Source organism: Onthophagus taurus, chromosome 1 (genome assembly GCF_036711975.1).
Source record: "Onthophagus taurus isolate NC chromosome 1, IU_Otau_3.0, whole genome shotgun sequence".
Taxonomy (NCBI): domain Eukaryota; kingdom Metazoa; phylum Arthropoda; class Insecta; order Coleoptera; family Scarabaeidae; genus Onthophagus; species Onthophagus taurus.
The window spans coordinates 11,439,272-11,457,404 of NC_091966.1; the positions used below are offsets into that span (position 1 = coordinate 11,439,272).

At 33.1% G+C, this 18,133-nt stretch overlaps 1 protein-coding gene across 4 annotated transcripts in view; it reads right to left on the reverse strand.

Moving 5' to 3' along the window:
- LOC111420512 (sticks and stones) overlaps window positions 1-18,133 on the reverse strand; it is a 368,860-nt gene that overhangs the window by 190,353 nt on the left and 160,374 nt on the right. For 3 of the 4 annotated variants that reach the window (XR_002707091.2, XM_023053525.2, XM_023053524.2), the window contains exon 3: window positions 1,695-1,727. The exons of the other annotated variant lie outside the window; for it this stretch is intronic. The gene's annotated coding sequence lies outside the window, so the exon portion shown is untranslated. The remainder of the gene's footprint in view (window positions 1-1,694; window positions 1,728-18,133) is intronic. 4 annotated transcript variants of the gene reach the window in all.

Here is an 18,133-nt window from a genome sequence, read left to right on the forward strand (position 1 = left end):
CAGACATTGAAGATTAATTTAAATGGTCTTCCCCTTTGGATGGGACGTTAATCTATCGGATATAATCAGTCGTAGACGAGAGATTTGAATAGCCTTGTGCTGAATACCTTTCTAACATTCATTCTCACTGAGATGATTAGGCGGATCGAGGCTGTTGAACAAATACTCACTTCGGAGTGCGAGCCATCGAAGAATGGGAGTTGGCAAGGCATCACCTCAAAATTGGAACAAGATACAGTATCAGACCATAACGATAGGTTGCTTGTATAGTATCTCAAGAAGTGACTGAAGGGGCTGTTGTAACTGAAATTCCGCGTATCTTTTGCCACCGAATAGTCCAATCTTTCAAAATTTTTTGATTTTTCTAAATATTCTCTCTCTTCATCCCCAAAACCGTCAATTATTCTATTCAGCTTCTTTACCAATTCATTAACCGGTGCTATGTCTCTGTTATCTGCTTTCAACCCATAACTTATATACTTATCCACATAAACGTCTCCTTTCAAGTACTTTGGTGACACTGCAGTGATATTGTGTGTGTCTCAGTGATTTTACTTTTTGAAAATGAACGAGTTGATATACCGATGGAAAGACAATTCCGTAGTATAATGTGGCTTCAAACTGGTATGGGGTGCAACCTACAAAACCAGCACATCGTTATTCTGCTGAATAAAATATATTATATTGGTAAATATTCCTCACGCAATTCACATATACAACACACATATTAGGTAGAGGTCTAATGAGCCGAAACATTGCAATTTAGGGCGAAATTGCGAAATAATAAATGGTGGTAACCAATTCATGGATTTTATGTAAATGTAGAAAAGATGAAATCAAGAAACTTGTGAATGATAATGACAACATGTTAAGTATATAAAACTTCCAAATAGGTGTAAAATTTGTTAAAAAATACTCGTGGCATTACATCCAACATTTTATTTCAAATGTTTTCAAAGACTTTTGGATTTTTGTAAGCATTTTTTCATAGTTCAAATACATATAATTTTTTTTTATGTTATTTAAAACATTTATAAATTCTGTTATAATTACTTTACTTTTGTCCCGTTAAATAAAGTTTATGACCCAGTTTTTGCCTGTTTTTTTAACTTTTCATGTTGACTCTGTGGTTTTGTATATTCCCGCTATATTTCAACAATTCACAATTAATGTGCTTCCGTGGGGTTTGAATTGTGTGGAGTCTTATAAATTTCGAAACCTCCCTCTCATGCTCCACTTTGTTTTGCTTTGTGTTTTTTTATCAAGTATTAACATTATAAGTGTAACAAATTACACGTAATTAAAAAAAAATGATAAATTTATACGCACAATTTATTTCAGGAAAAATCGTTTGATTTATTTAATAAACTTTTAGCTTTGGTTGGCGAACTTTATTATCATAAATTAGAGGAATTTGTATTCAACTAAAAGATGGATAACATAAAACTTTTCCTTATTCATCGTTTATCTCTTGTTGAAAAAAACATAATTTATAAGCAAGAGTTCGTGTGATTAATGCCCAAGTAATGAACCTAATTAATTCCTAATTAAGGAGCGGTTGCGTTGCGGTCGATTCTTGGTATAGGGTGGGGATTTTCCGGTCTAAAATCTGATCTCGGCATATTTCGTCCTTTTCCAATTCACTTTAATTCTTACACTTTTAAAATTTAATTATAATAAATTAATTGGCTTACCAATGTCTTAACACTTTCACACGAAACGAAATTCTGAAAGAAAAGAAAATATTTTAATTAATACATTTTCAAAATATCGATCTGATAGATATATGCCTGGAAATGGCTTTACTTTGTTTTGGTATTCCAAAGCTGGAGAACAATTTGGAGGCATCGTCAATTTATCGCACGTTTTCGGACAGGCACCGGTCCCGGCAATTTTTCAGCGGCATAGAAACACCGAAACAATACATTATCAAAATTGGAAAGCGAAACGTTATAAATTTCGCGCACGTGTTCGGTAATTCCGTGCGTAAATCAAATTTATAACTCTCGAAAATCTCGACCCAACACGGAAATGGAAATTTCAAAAGTTTACAAATACCTTCCTAGCTCTATAAATGAAAATATTTATCTTTCAAAACTTATTATTCCTATGGAAATGTAAAAGAAGAAATTATTCGGATTATTCCTTTTCTTGTTATTCTAAGTAAATTGTTATCCTGGAGTTTATTTAAAATTTTACTTCCCAAGATTTGCATCCAGCTGGATGAACAAAACGCAGTTCTTACAAAAATAGAAAATGAAAAACTTTAATGGGAAGGAGGTGAAACGAAGGGAAGCTTAAAAGAGCAATATCTTAAATCCATAGCCGGGGAACGGTAGACGCAAACAGTTTCCTTTAATACACACTTGCCTTCCATTTTCGTTCAACCGTTCGCGCATACAAATTACAAAATCCGCAGCGGCTTTCCAAAGTTTAGAAGTGAACGGCGACGGCGCGTACACGCCCGCAAAACTGATTTACTGCCGCATAAAGCATCAAATTACGAGACGGACATAAAACATCTTACGCCGAGAAGCACTAACCCGGCTCTCTTGCCGCAACCGCGGTCGCCTTTTTAATAAAAAGGCCCCCGAGCGCGCTGCACTTTGCATAAATATAAAATGTTATATTTGTGGCGAGATAACGTGTATCTGAAATGAGAATTCGTTCACGGTTATGGAAATGTAAATTTACGATTGGCAGTACATAGAGAGGTGGTGATATCATCCTCGTTACTAACTCCAACGTTTTCTTGAAAAACGAAATCTTTCAATTTATGCCAAGAAAACGATCTTGAAAGATAATCATGAAAAATAAAAGATGTAACATTTGAGAAATTCTAGAAGTTGTTTTGACTTGCCCTTTATATATTGGTGGGTATAAGAATATAAATATGGAAAGAAAATCCAATTAATTTGAACGTCAATAAACAAATATTCCTGAATATCGATTTATTTTCATATGAAATAAGTAATTTGTCATCGTTTGCTGCGGCAAAATGTAAATACCATCAATTTCCAGAAAATCGCTTTTTTAGTATCCAAATTGGTATTCACTGTACAAATTTGCATATATGTATAGGTGGAAGCTGTTGATATTAACAACCCTTATGCATAATGAAAAGAAATATTTATTTTTCAGAAATGTGCGAAGTTCTCATACTGTTTACTTTTAAAATATGAAAAGATTTTAATATAATGAAAAAAAAACATTATGGCCACCTGTTCAATTTCCAGATTTGGTGACAATAGGCATGCTAATGAAGTTTGCGTTTATGTAAATTCCCATAGAGTACAATCCTATCTGCATAATGATTATACAATCAATTATGTAAATACAGCAAACGGTCTGTACTAAATCGAGACGGTTGAGAAATAATTGTATTTAAATAATGAAAAGGGTTTTTAGTCAAATTATGATTTTGAGTGTGGATTTAATTTCTTTCTACGAATATTAATGACAATTTTGTCGACATGTTTTCATTGTATAGAATTTGGCTTATTTTGAAGGGGCGCCAAAATGTGTTTGCACTTTAAATTCGTCTCTATGGATCGGTACTAAAATGAACGGTGGAAGAATATGAATACTTCTCGACCTTAAAAAAAATGGTATTTAAAAAATAAGTTTAATAGTCACTCATCCCTCCATCAAGACATACTTGCTATACAGAAAATATTACTTTTATTGTATATAAATAGGTACTGTTATTGTAATACCGATTATAGAAGACACAATAACACGACTAGTTTAGTTTTCGATATCCGATTTCGATTAAATTTGCTTAATTTGATTCTACAAGAAGCAATAACACCACAAATTTAGCTACCTGTACTGTGTGTTTATCAAAATTTCGTTCTCCACAAAATAACGATACATTAAACTGACCTGGTGAATATACTCTCTAGCAAAGAAATCACATTTACAAAATTTAGTTCCCCCGACTAATTGGAAGTTTGTAATAACTTACACCATGAGATGTAGCAATGTTGGTACTGTTGACACAGTATTAGTTTAACAACACAACACTGAAATATAGTACGAAAGAAAAACATAACTGTACATAATAGTACATGAAATGTTAGTAGAACTGACCTGGAGTCTCCTTGATGCCATTTTATTATTCAGGTGAAAAGCGTTGATCACTATCTTTTTTAGTTTAGATGTTCTCCACTTACGAAGGTAGTCCTCCATAGCTATCAGGTTATTAGGGAGGATATCTCAAGTCTTCAATTGTCTCAATCATACGCTATAACACCAAGATTTCTTCAAAACTTGTTTCTTCAAATACTTGTTTGTATATCATCTAGAGAACACATCTGCGAAAATTCGAACTCGTAATAACATCATACAAAAACTTTCCGGGATTATATGAAGTACTGCAGCAACTACACTGCGATGTTTTGCCCTGTCACTGGTTTATTCTGCTGTAGAATATTGTGCGCCGGTATGGATAAACATTCCAATACTCACAAAATCGACACACAACTGATTTTAAGTATGAGAAGAGTATCAGGATGTCTTAAATCCAGTCCTCTTTACTGGTTTCCAACGCTTAGAAACATTCCCCGTCAAACTTGCGAAGGAAGAATGCTCTCCAAAACAGTTTAAGAAAATGAAGACAAAACACACTGCTGCCGATCTCGACACCATTAATTATTGCTGAGGAACTAGCTAGAAACAACTATAACATCAACTCTGTGCGGGGAAAAGACTGGAACGCCAAAGAAGCACCGGGAATAAACCGACAGGTCCTCCCCAACCAAAAATCAAAAGGATTTTGATTTCCCTCACCCATGGAAGGGTCTCTGCAGAGCTCGAGACATGGTGTCTGTGGTAATAGCCTCCAGAAATATGGAATACTGCCATCATGTCGTGTGTGTGCTGAACTCCAAAAGAATCTATACAGTGCATTGTTGAGGACTGTCCTATTAGATCTTATCCTAATGCTGCGAGGAACTTCTTTGATACTAAACCTGCAGCTCTTGAATGGCTAGCCGAATTGAATATAAAATTTTAGATTTTGGTTGTGCTTCCTATTGACTGTTATGTATTTGTATATTTTATGTTAACCAAATATTACTCAATTAGTGTTGACTCTATTCCAGATTTTACTAACGATAAGTCAATTAATCTTTATGATTTGTTATGTTAAATTTATACTAATCAAGGGACATATATCGAAATATTTGGCAAGAAATGATATTAACTTTAAAAATTGCATCGAGACTTTGCGTTAAATATGACAGGTCACTGTTCTGGCTTATAAACAAGATTGTAGTAAGTATGTACCATTTACGGCACATTCAGTAAAATTAGTTGGTGTGCACGCAGGTCAATGTAATACAGAATCGACTGATTTCTTCCAATTTATTCAAAAAATGTATGAAATTTGTATTTTGAAAGAATTTTTAGAGACAGATAAACAGATTTTTAAATGTCTTTTAGAGACTAGATGGTCAGCTCGATATGCAATAAACACTTTGTATTGCGGCTACAAAAACATCCTTAGTGGTTTAAAATCATGTGAAAGTGAATGACAATATGTCAGAAAATAGTTTTTAAATCTAAAATTAAACACTGTAGAAGGGAATGATCTTAATAAAAATTGTTCATAATACATGTATAAGCAAGATATAATCCACAAACAATTCCTTTCCAAATATTTCGTATTGTTAGTTGTAACCCATAAAATTTCCAAATTTTCAATCTGACGTTTTCGTATATAAATTTCTCTTATAACCAGAAAACTAGAAATACTACAAAAAATGTGTAAACATTTTTGTGTAAACCTTATCAGTAAACACAGTAATATGGATTTAAAATCCATACTATTTCAAATTTAACACATTTAACATTTAATGAAAGTGATATTAATAAAAATTGTTCATAACAGATCACCAAAATATAATTATGTTGCATCGCTAGTAATAAGTCATAAAATTCTAAATTAATAAGTTCACGTGTTTGCATAATAATTTTTAATATAATTCCAAAACTAATTAACTGCAGTGGCCTGCAACTTTGTCACAATTTGTTGATAAAATAACAACATTTGCACAACGCCCATCGATAGAGTATTAATATTTAATAAAGCGCAGCAATATCAATATGGGTATATGTTTAGAATAATACACCACTTTCGGGAATGTAATTTAATGGAATTAATTATTGTAATTGAAGTTTTATAGCTGAATGTTAATTATGATTATTAAGACAAATTTATATGAAAAACAAACGATAGAGGTTTAGGTTATGTCCCACGTTCAATATTTTCTTTTTATGTACTTCGAATATGTGAGAATATGTGTGAAGGAACATATATTGTAGAGAATGTATCAAAAACTACCCAAAAATTGTCGAAAATTACAAGAAATATACAAAGTATATAATGATTTTTTCGAAGAAGAATGTAGAGGTGTCCTAAAATTCGAACAACACTATAATAGTTTAGAGTTAAAGGTCACTAAAAATAGATTGCGGAAGAACAAGTTGTTGTTCGCAATTTTCGTACAAAATAAATATAAATTAAGGTAGACGGAATCAATTGGTAAGGGAAGGTACTCTAAACGTCTTTCATCAAGTCGTTTGACACAAAACATTGAAACAATTAGTGGGAGTATTGCTAAGAGTCCATGAACACCAATTCGGAATCAAAATCAAGAGTTTCACATTTCAAGAAGTTCTTTATAGTGTATTCTCAAGAAAGTTTGCAGCTTCATGCCTACAAAATTCAATCAACTCAAGGATTGTACCCGAACCAAAACTAACTATACTCAGCAAAAAGAGTTCATTTTCAATGATTTCAAAACATCATTTCATCTTGATAGCTTCATGTAGCATTAAAATTGTCGCATTTAAGGTTTAGAGAACCCCCGAGAGATTTAGTGCAAAGTGGAAGGTGAGTAAATAATCTGCCACTTCTTATTAAATGAAGCGTAAGTGTAGAAAGTCAAATTTCAGAAAAAAATTAATTGAAGCATTATGTAAATGTAAAGAAGGTTTCTCCTGTGTCGATAGATCATTTTGATCAAAGAGTCTCAATTTAATTATGTCAATAACATATAAACTGTTCTACAAAGTATTTCAGATTCTATTTGATTGATTTTCTGAATGATTAATCAATAACATATGTATATATTAACAATCATTTGCATAACATTTTGAGTTAGAATTCATCATGGGTATTATAAATGAATATATCATAAGCACATCGGATACGTAGGTATGTAACTAGTACAAATCCCCCCACGTTATCTAATCTTGGGGGACTGTTACCTAAAGCAGCATGAGGTATTACCCTGCCGTAACACAACACATGGGAGCATTTAACGTAACATGCGTTACAGGATTTGAGCAGGGATACAGCCATTCTATTATAAATACATTCGGTTGCCGTGTTACGATAGTAACTAAGTCCCTTTGAACATTTCAAATCACTCAAAGATCCTTACTTTATGAAAAAAATTACATGAAAAGGTTTGGTACAATCTTAAAAGGAACGCTAGATGATTTCGTTTCCTTAAATACTGAACCTCAAGGCAAAGATTTTTTTTCTTTGTTCACAGTGCGAAGGATTCGAGGGGAGACAGTCCTTTTAATTTAATTTCATGAGCCAAAAAAGAACTTTAACTGAACGGCTGGTTGGGTTTCGGTAAACTCGTTTTCCGGGGAAAATATCATTATCTCGTTATACGAGCAACGCAAAACTTTCTGCCCGTTAATTTGTTTATATTTGTAAATGTAACGGACTTGCTCAAATAAACAGAAGATTTAAAAAAAAAACTTTAAAGGATACTAAAATATAGATGGAGCTTAAAATTTAATAAACAATTTATTTAAGTGATAGTTTTAATCGAATTGAACTTTCGAGCGAATGCCACTCGTGAATTTTATATGACCACTATGGTCGTTGTTGACCGTCGAAGCGAATAAAACGACAATTTAGCCTGTTGTGTAATTAAATTGGCACCGAGTTCGGCGGCATCTGTGAAAATGTAATGAACTTCGATAGTTTACGCAACGATCGTATCGAAAAGACAGAGTTAGCAATGTTGTTAAAGAAAGATCGAAAGAGATTTGGTTGGTTGGTTATGTGCTATCAGTGATATTTTATTGCATTTAATCCAACGTTATGTCTTTGAGAACTGTGCGCGAATATAATCCTCAATCGTAAAACAAGGGTTTTATTAATACTTCTGTACAAACTTGTGATATATTAACTCGTAATTTTGTGTGTTATCATTAAAGAAAAGAATCTAAAATATTTTCCGATTTTAGTAACTTTTATATTTTTACTTATAAATGCGAGTAAGGAAGTAAACTTGGAACATATAAGCTACAAAGTTTCAACTTAATAGACCTCATAAAGGGGATGTTCATATTCGTAATAGCAGACGTCCCCTAAGGGTGGAATACCTAATTGACAAGTTAAACGTTAGCCTTAGGGTTGAATTATTTCTGTAAGGTTGATGCAGATGTACTAACAAACTTAAGCCATTTCATAGCAAATAGGTGTCGTTAAAAGAGACTTATAACTTCAAGTTTTATTTGAAAGAGACCCTAGAAATTTAATAGGAGTAGTTTTAATAATAGCTCCTTGATTAAGACAAAAAAAGTTAATGTACTGGAAGGGTTTCTCTTGAAAAAGATTTCTTGAAAAAGAAGAAAGAACCTTTTCTTTCAAACAAAGTAGCGTAATACAGTACAAAGAAGTCTTGTACGTTTCTGTTTATCTCGTGAGGCCGCAATTTTCTCAAATACATTGCCGATCTTACGGAGTACAGCATCAAATTGCTTATATTGAACCAGGGGAAAAGAGGAAATATTTTCTAAATAAATGACGGCACTGGATCCGTAGAAAATAGTTTAAGACACAAAGAATCTTTTTTAAAAAACAAAAGTCTCGCAATTTTCTTAACAAAAAAAATTAATGGATTAAAAAAAACTTGTAAATAAGTAAATGAAATTTCAGATTGTTTGTCATTTGATTAAAAAAAAAAACATGTACGGTATACAATATGTTTAAAAGACCAAATTAAATCAACTAAATGAATTTTTACGTAAGATTATGAAAATATATATTATGAAAATCAGATAAGAAGATTTAGTAAAGTATTTGACTTTTGGATGTAGGGTAGGATTAATTCTTAATTAAATGGGTCCAGTGTGTTATAGAGAAGTTGTAAAATATTAATGAGTTAGTATTTAAGGACATGCAGTATAAGTAAATAGTTATAAATGTTTAATGTTTATGCCTAGATGGTAAATAACATTTAATTTATTAAGTACTCGTATCCATGCTGCTGGTAAGTATGCTTTATACATCAAAAAGTCATCTTCACATAGAATACTATCTTCACATATGTTAGTAACATCGGTTATTCCCTTCGTAAGATATTTTCTTGTTTATAGATTTTAAACCTCACCAATCTTACATTATCCCATACAATAATGATGACTACTTCATTCATAACGTTAACAGCCAATAAATCGCTGCAATTTCGAGACATCCATGAATGTTTCCATAACAATCAATGTAATTTATTAATAAATAATTAAAAAATATTAAAATTCTAAAAATATGTATATTTTTTATTCATGAAATAGTCTAGCAATATACAACACGACAATCGAAAATATTCGAATCTCGACGTATTGCCTTAAACAGCTCTGATCCCATCTTTTAAGAGGTCGTCCTTATAGCCTCTTTCCTTCCACATACAAATTCTTGCTATTCTCTCCTTACTCATTCTTTCTACATGTTCCCTCCACTTCTCTTTTCTGGCTTTTGTACATTGCTTAGTCTTCTTTGTTTGTGTTGTTGTCTCGGTACATTATGTTAGTATGCGTTATAGCATGGCTTTATATACTTTTGTTTTTCCTGCTATACACATGTATTTGTATACAGTATGCTTTACACATCCCGCTACCCGTGTCGTCTTTGTGATTTATGCTTGTGTTTCTTTACATTGATTACGGTCGCTTGTAATTTCAACACCTATATATTTAAAATGCATGACCTGTTCTGTTATCGAGTTCTCAATTTGCAGCTCGTAGCGTCTTAGATATGTAGCGTCTCGAGTGAATATTACCATAATTTTTGTTGTCTCCGTTGATATTTTTGTATTATACTGCTTAGCTGTTATGTTGAATTAATGCACTAGCCTTTGCAGGTCATCTGAGTTACTTCCAATCAAAACGGCATCATCAGTATGGCAAATTAAGTTAATTTTTTGGGTCTCCATCTGGTATCCTGGTTTGGGTCTAATGGCTTCCAACATTGCTGATCACTCACTTGTGTTTGTTACCTTGTCTTTTGATTTGCATCGTTCTACAATTAAAAGCATACTTATAGAGACTTCAGAAACTTTAACTCTGAAATTTTTCTGGATTAGCTGAGTGCACTTCCTTGGCAGGAACTTTTGGAGCTGTCGAATATTAACGATGTTGATTTTTTTAATTATCATATCATTAACCTTTTTAATTTTTATGCACCTATCAAGACATCGGTTCTACATCAGCAACATTAAACTTTTTATGAGTTTAAGAGACGCGGCCTTGTCTGTATCATAAAATCCTTACTTATAAAACCCCTCCTTATTTCCTTTTCCTACAGTGCCTACATTGCCTTTTCCTACAGTGTGCCTAGCATTTATAACAATATCTCACTTACTATAAAGCTGGAGAATATGCGTGGTTTCAGAAACAAATTAAAAATTGAACTACGGAGACAGCAGGAGGAAGCGGGCAATCATTAGGCATATAACGAATTTTATGAAACCTTGAAAACTTTGAATTGGCGTTGCATGGGTTTGGGACCAATTGGGATTGGTGCTGGGATGGGTTTTGGATAATTTCATTTAAGACTTTCGAGGGCCAATGAAAAACAGTTTGCGTTTTCGCTAATTGACGTGGCCCTCTTTAACTCCATTAATTATTTATTAGTATTATTATTAGTCTATATACTTTCCTTTGTTCAATTGATTTTTTTTGTATTACCCTTCTTTTTTCAATGTATAATATGGTGTTAATAAATATTATTATTGCTATTATTATTATTATTATGTGATTCATTAGGACTTAGTGAATCCTCTTGTTCAACTTCTTCGCCCACAGGTATGTCTTTAGTTATGCTTTGGGTGGTTTTTATTTTGGTGGTAGTGTTAGTATATATGCCATCCATAACATCTATTATCTGCGCCGATATATTTTCATATACGAGTAAGTTAACAATGTCTTGTTTCTTAACTCGATTAAATGCGTTAGTTATGTCGACGAAGCAGAGAAAGACAGGACTATTGAATTATATTAAATTCTGTAGAAAATGTGTTACTATATACATATTTCCCTTTGGTATAATTCTTAATGTCGAGTGCTCGATTTTCAATAAGTTCCGTTATCGCCAATTATATAATCTGTTTGTTTTCGCATTAAGTATACGATTGATTTTACTGTTCAAATTGTCAAATATCCCTTATAAATTAGCGTATCTACAGTGTAGACGACTAATTACAGAATTTGATTGTGAAACGGATCGGAAGGTGATTTATCCATTTTATTAATTCAAGTCTGTTAACGACAGTCTTCAGAAATGAAAACTTTGATGGTCAATGTTCCTAATCCTAATCCTCGCCTACTTATAGAAAGTTAACTACATTATATTCAGCAACGTAAAAGGGGTTCCGCTAAGGAGACTCATAAAACTTCATTAATTAGGTGATGGTTTTGTTTTATATATTTCGTGCAGATTTAAATTCTTATTTCAAAGCAGCATCCAATCATATCGTGTCTACTACTAATGGAATATTGGCTAGTAATTCTTTCATAACCGTTCAGTCTAATTTCATTCCTTATCAGGGATATCGCTTAACTCATGAATGTACAGATAGAAGAATTTTTAATTGTACCTAATATTTAAGCTGGAGAGTTGAGTACATCTACTTATAATTCATTGAGTGGTGAATGAAGGTCTAATTTGGTAGGAGTTGGTTTTTATTGGAGGAGTTTCTACCTTATGATTACGACAAGATGCTTTTCGAAGAACTCAAGCAGCGAATTCACGGCGTGAATACATCGATTGGAATGTATCTGTCAGTTATGAAAGTTTTATTTGGGTGACAAAAGTAATTTTCAAGAATTTTGCCTACCTCCATCAAGTCCAAATATTTCACATTTAATTCATAATAGTGTGTGGAGTGATTCCCTCCAAGCTTTCAAGGACAACATTTACTAAAAAATTGGAAATCTAACGCTGGAGATCTTGACGAACGTGGTGTAAAATGCCACGGAAAGAGCCAAAATTTGTATTAACTCTGGTGGAGACCGGATATCATTTTCAACAACATAAAATAACATTTATTACTTCAATTAAATACATGCAGTTTAATAAAATGATATGTTTATATTATATTTGGAATTACAGCACAGCAAAAGAAAATAGGGTGATAGTTGTATAATATATGCTTGGATGATAGTTGAGGCTACTCATTAATATTGGTACCATTTAAGATTAATCTTCATTCCGTCAAAGACACTTACTTAATATAAGCATTGAAACTGATCCTATCATATCATGCACTAGTGTAACTCATATTTAACACACTTTTCGTGCTAATAAGCTGGACGATCAGTATTAGACTCCAAAAATTCTTAATTAATATCAATTAAGAACCAGAAAATCACATGAAGCTAAATATACAAACAAATCTAATCTCAAAAATGAAATATTAAGTTATTATAAGTATTTTTAAAGTAACGATTTTATAGGATAACTTTGAAAATATGAATACCTTAACGTAAGAAAAAACGGTAAACTATAACAGTTTTGTGGCTATTAAAGTTTCTTTACCGGTGCATCCTTTTAAAAATAAATGCTCTTCATCAAACTTTCCTGGAGCCAACAAAATTACTTACTCTCGTGGAACTCCGTCATGTTTGTCATTATCTTACTTTTTAATTCCTCACTGGGGAGAGAAAATATACTTTATCTAGAAAAACCGCTGCGCCCACCGCAAACTTTTCCATAATCCCTGACAAGGAATGATCTTTCCATAATACGAGGGAATCATAACTTTTTCAACCACGCCTTAAACCGCGGAAGAACAAGTTCTGAATAAAACACGACTCAGATGCAAACCTCCTAGCTTACTCGAAACTTGAAGTAGACGGCCAAAACGATGTCCACGGGAAACATGGGGTTGAATCGGAATTCGATAAATAAATCAACTAAGTACAAACAATCTACATCACCAAGAAAGTTAGCCTCCTGTGGGAATGTATTGGAATTTGTGGAGCGGTAACCACCTCTAAACTCTGTCCGAAATCAAGATTTACTACTTACTTCCATTTATTTATATCTTGTTTTTATTTTCATGTTGTGGTACATTTTAAATTTAAAAATGTCTTTGCAATGCTGTTTATAATTGGATGTAAAAATACAATAAGGAAGCCAGAGAATGAGATAGAAACACGCGCTTGCTGTTCGCTCTGCGCCTACGACAGTTTTAGAATAAATATACCGTTGTGGGTAGAAAATACGTGTCGTCATCCGGAGCATGTAGATGGTTCCCTCTGGTCGCTGCGTTGCTTCGCACTATTCCGGTAAATGCAAATTTCCTCACCGCCACCGCTCCTCTACGTGACACTGCTTGATATGATGTAAATGGCCTTTGGTGAACGCCTTTGCACAGCGATCGTCCTCTGTACTTCATAAATTAATGCATACTGTACAGACTGCGACAAAACGTATGGCTGCAACGTGAATATAATCACCAATGATCTGAACTTATATCATCATTTCAGGAAAATAATGAAAGGAGACGTGATGCAATTTATTTTTCATTCTAAATTTTGTAATTTTAGTTGACTTCTTTTGGTATGAAAGAAATAACAAGATTAAAATATTAAAAGGACTTATCCTAACTTTAACCTAAACTTTATGGAGTTAAGATTTTTATATAAAATGTCAATTTCACGTTTGTCAATTTACTTTTCTTTACTTTTCGTTCAATTGGCAGTGATTCATGATGTTCAATCGAAGTAAAGGTGTAGAGTGCAAGTCGCCCAGTTAAATGTTTAAAACATTAAACAGTTGAGCGAATAAGGAGGAGTGTAGAGGTGATTCTCTCGTGTGGCACATCGTCTCATGTTGAACGTAAACCTTCGGAAATCCTATAGGATTCGAAGCAAGATAAACTTTGGTGTCGAGTGAATATTGCAACGGAATAATTGAGCTTCCAGATTTGGTAATGTTTATGTGGTTTGAGGGAAATTGAGTTAAATCCAGACAAAGTGATGTCGAGAAGACTAAACTCTGTCTAGATTTCGACACACTTTCTATTTAATTAACATGTTATTTACTGGCCAGAAGGTGTCTGTATTATTTTAATTCAAACAAGTCTGTTTCTCTAATTAGGTCACTCCCACAAATACAACGTTCGATTGAATGAATGTTAAATATAAACGCACGTAGGTTTTTTTTCTTAACACAGATGCTATTGACAAGTGTTTTAATACAAACTTTCGAAATATAACACCGTTTGCGTTGTCTTCCAAGTACTTTTTGGGTGGACTCCTCATTAATTCTATTTTTTATGTTTTTGTTTTCATATAAAAAACGAAGTGAGAAAGCAAAAATCGATAAAAGAATAGAAAACAAGTGGAATTGGTTAAAATCTAGGTTACGCGTGGGAAACAGGTTTGATAATTAAGTAACGGTATTAATTACAATTTTAAATGTAAATATCTAGTTTATATTTATGTCAGGTACACATTCACTGCGAATGACACGGGAAATGGTTTTGAGAATACGGAGTTAATTAATGAGACTTATAATAAATCTTTTTCATTTCGTTACAGGTTTTAATTAAAATAACAAACATATATAAACTTAAAAAACTATTAACTTCGCATTAGATTTAGCAGGATATTTATACTATGTTGGCTTATATTTACGGAGTAGTTGGCTTTCCAGTGCATGCAAATATGGGACCGGATTTCTACGAAGGACCGAAGCGTTAACTAGATCCGATTTAAATTTTAAATTTAATTTGGATCTCGCTAAGCTTAACATTGCCTTTAAATTTAAGGACATCGACTCAATGATACACTATATTGCATTAATATTACTGCTACAGTTAGTTTATAATGTTAAATGATTAAAGCATACAAATCTGTTTCACGTGATAATTTACTTTGGTAAATTAGCAGATTATAGAACGAAAAGCGTTAACGGAAGCTTATCGTGTACAACAATCAAATACCTCACATTCTGGGTTACATTATTTATCGATTGATTATGTATTCTGTTCTTTTCTTGACATCTAATTTTAAATTAATTGGTATTCTCTCCAGTTTTGCAAAAGGTGGATTCAAATTAAGAAGGCACAGTGAACATGGTAATGATAAAACAATATATTCCTATACTGCTGGATTGCGAGGACATGATTTAGAACTCTACTAAATTAACATTAGTCAAATCGTTATCATCAGTAGTATTTTAGTGTAATGCCATTTATGTCCTTTCAAATTTTTTTTTCTTTCTCATAATGATGAAGGATTTATCATATATTGGAGATGACAAAGATAACAATATTGGTCAAAAGAAAATCTCGCGTTTCTGATCATACGATATCAGTTCCTGATGGTCTTCTAACCGGAAAACAGAACTCATGAGCATTTGTTGAACTCCCACAACGATAAGAAGATGAGTGATCAATTTCTCTATAATCCTAAACTAAACTGAGCGAAGTAAACGAGTACAAGTAAAGGGCTCCGATTTCGACAAAGAAGTCCGCTCATATCAATCTCTTCACCAGTGGCATACAGTCGTTGTGCAATTTCCTATCAACCCGAGTATCTCATATGTGACTTCAGATACCTCAATGTGGACACCTCAACACGTTTCAGGAACATGATCAAATTTGCTACTTATACGTCCATGACGATTTATATATGGACTGTACATATTACCTTAATTCTTCTAAAAGCATAATAAATACACACATCTGTGTGTTAATAGATTTTAAGTTCACAGATTCATTGTTCGATTTAAATGTCAAAATTGCCATCAGCAAAAGGTTTACCATTTGTGGTTAATAAACGAGGTTTTCGTAAACGAACTGTAATAACGGCTACATTATCATCAAATAAATTGCGTTGTAATAAAGCAAGCTTTCCAATTTTAGTGATCGTTTATATTTCATAAATTTTGCATATAATGCCGATACCGCATCATATTCTTTTCGCACAGCTGTTACTATATGCACATATTATATAATAATAATTCTATGGCAAAATAATTTACACCCTATTCAGTTTGTTTATAAACACATATAAATAATATTATAATCATATATCGTACACCACCGTAAATGAAATGCACTAAATACCTATTAAAATTTAAATTAGTTTGGTTTATTTATTTTTCCAAAACCGATTAAATGTATAAAGAAATGATATTAAAATCGATATATTTCGTGTGAAAGAGATTTACACTCTACACGTTTTTTGGATTTGAAAAATCAAGGAAAGACATATCTTGACAACTTCAGTAGATATTGTCAATATACTGTATATATCTCTCCGAAAAAAGGAAAGGGAAAGGTCTGGGAAAGATTTAGTCACGTTTGGAAAAACCATCAGGCCTACCTTACGAGGGTATTTTTTCCGGGGTCCAGTCGACAGAAAAAATACGAACCGGACGTCGAAGAACGTGATTCTGCCGAGTTTATCCCCGACTACGCCATCACCATTGCCACCACCTTCTTTCCGGGGATGCAGACACCCTGTTCGCCGAGATAGCTAATCAATTTGCCGGATTCCCGGTAATGGGGCTGCTTCCAAACTGCGTCTTTAACCCGGGAGGATGGCCAATCTAATTAGGTGCAGGATGACTGGGCTCCGGGTTCTAGAGAAGCTAGGTTTGAGCCAGGTTTCTTTCCACGTGGGTCTCGTTCTCCGGTGATGTGCCAGTATCTGGCTCATTAATCAACAGTTTTGGACCCGAATTTCAGGAGGGACGCGGTTGTTTCGATCGCGATTGTAATAAGGAAGACCCGATGTTAGATTTAGGTGTTACGGCCGCCGTAAACATGAAGTGCGGTCGGTTGAATCTGGGCACGATGTGGCGTTGATTAATGACTTGCCTAGACGATAAGATTGTAGCAATTAGGATAATGGTTTTATAAGTTGCTTGTAAATTGTACTTGCAGATACTTAAATGTACTTGGGATTATTAAGTTCCAATGGTGTTAACGTTTTAGTTAATTATCTAACCCCTAAAGGTAAACATTGATTAAAACATTGTTTTAATAATTTTGATTTAATATTTTTAGTGTTAATTGTAGGTTTTTTTGAAACGTCGAATCATTTTGGATAATCACACATCTATTGTTCTCATATTTCAATAGAATAAATGGGTTGGTCTTTAACGTGTAAAGGCCGAAAGCCGTCTTCCAGATTGAATATCTAACAGCCCAGGGTGCAATTAGCGTCGGTTTAATTACATGCCGCAGTTAAATCCAGTCTAGTAGTTTCGTCTGGATAAATTTGCATACCGTTCTGGGGCGTCGCTGCGAGCGTAATTTATTTAACCGTTAATATTATCTTTATTTATCTTGGGCAAAGGAAGTTTCGGCATGGGGTCCAGCACTATTGTCTGCAGGTTTGAGATTAGGGGTGATCTTTTGAAATTTTAATATGACTTAGTGCTTGCCGATAGTTAAAATTTTAAATAAAATTTTAAAATTAAAAATGCGTTAAAATGCGCTCTCCCTTCCTACTTTAGCAGTTCTGCTGCTCGAGTTTATTTTAGGTTCCCAACTGCTTCTCAAGTTTCGCCGATAAGTGAAGGTAGAATTTGTGTTTCAAGTACGGGTAGTGAGGATTATGCCGGTAACGAAGTTATGGAGAAATGTTAATTAACGTGTAAATTGAGAGTTACTAATGCTGTTGAAAGTTAAATCTAGATAGAACTTGATGGTATAAATATGTACCTATATACAAATTGTGATTTCCTTAATTATAGGGACGTTCTTTTATGAAATTCATTTTATACACAATGATCGTGTGGGTGGATAGCAATTATATATAATTATAATTTGTTTGACTTATAATAAAACATAAAATAACATTT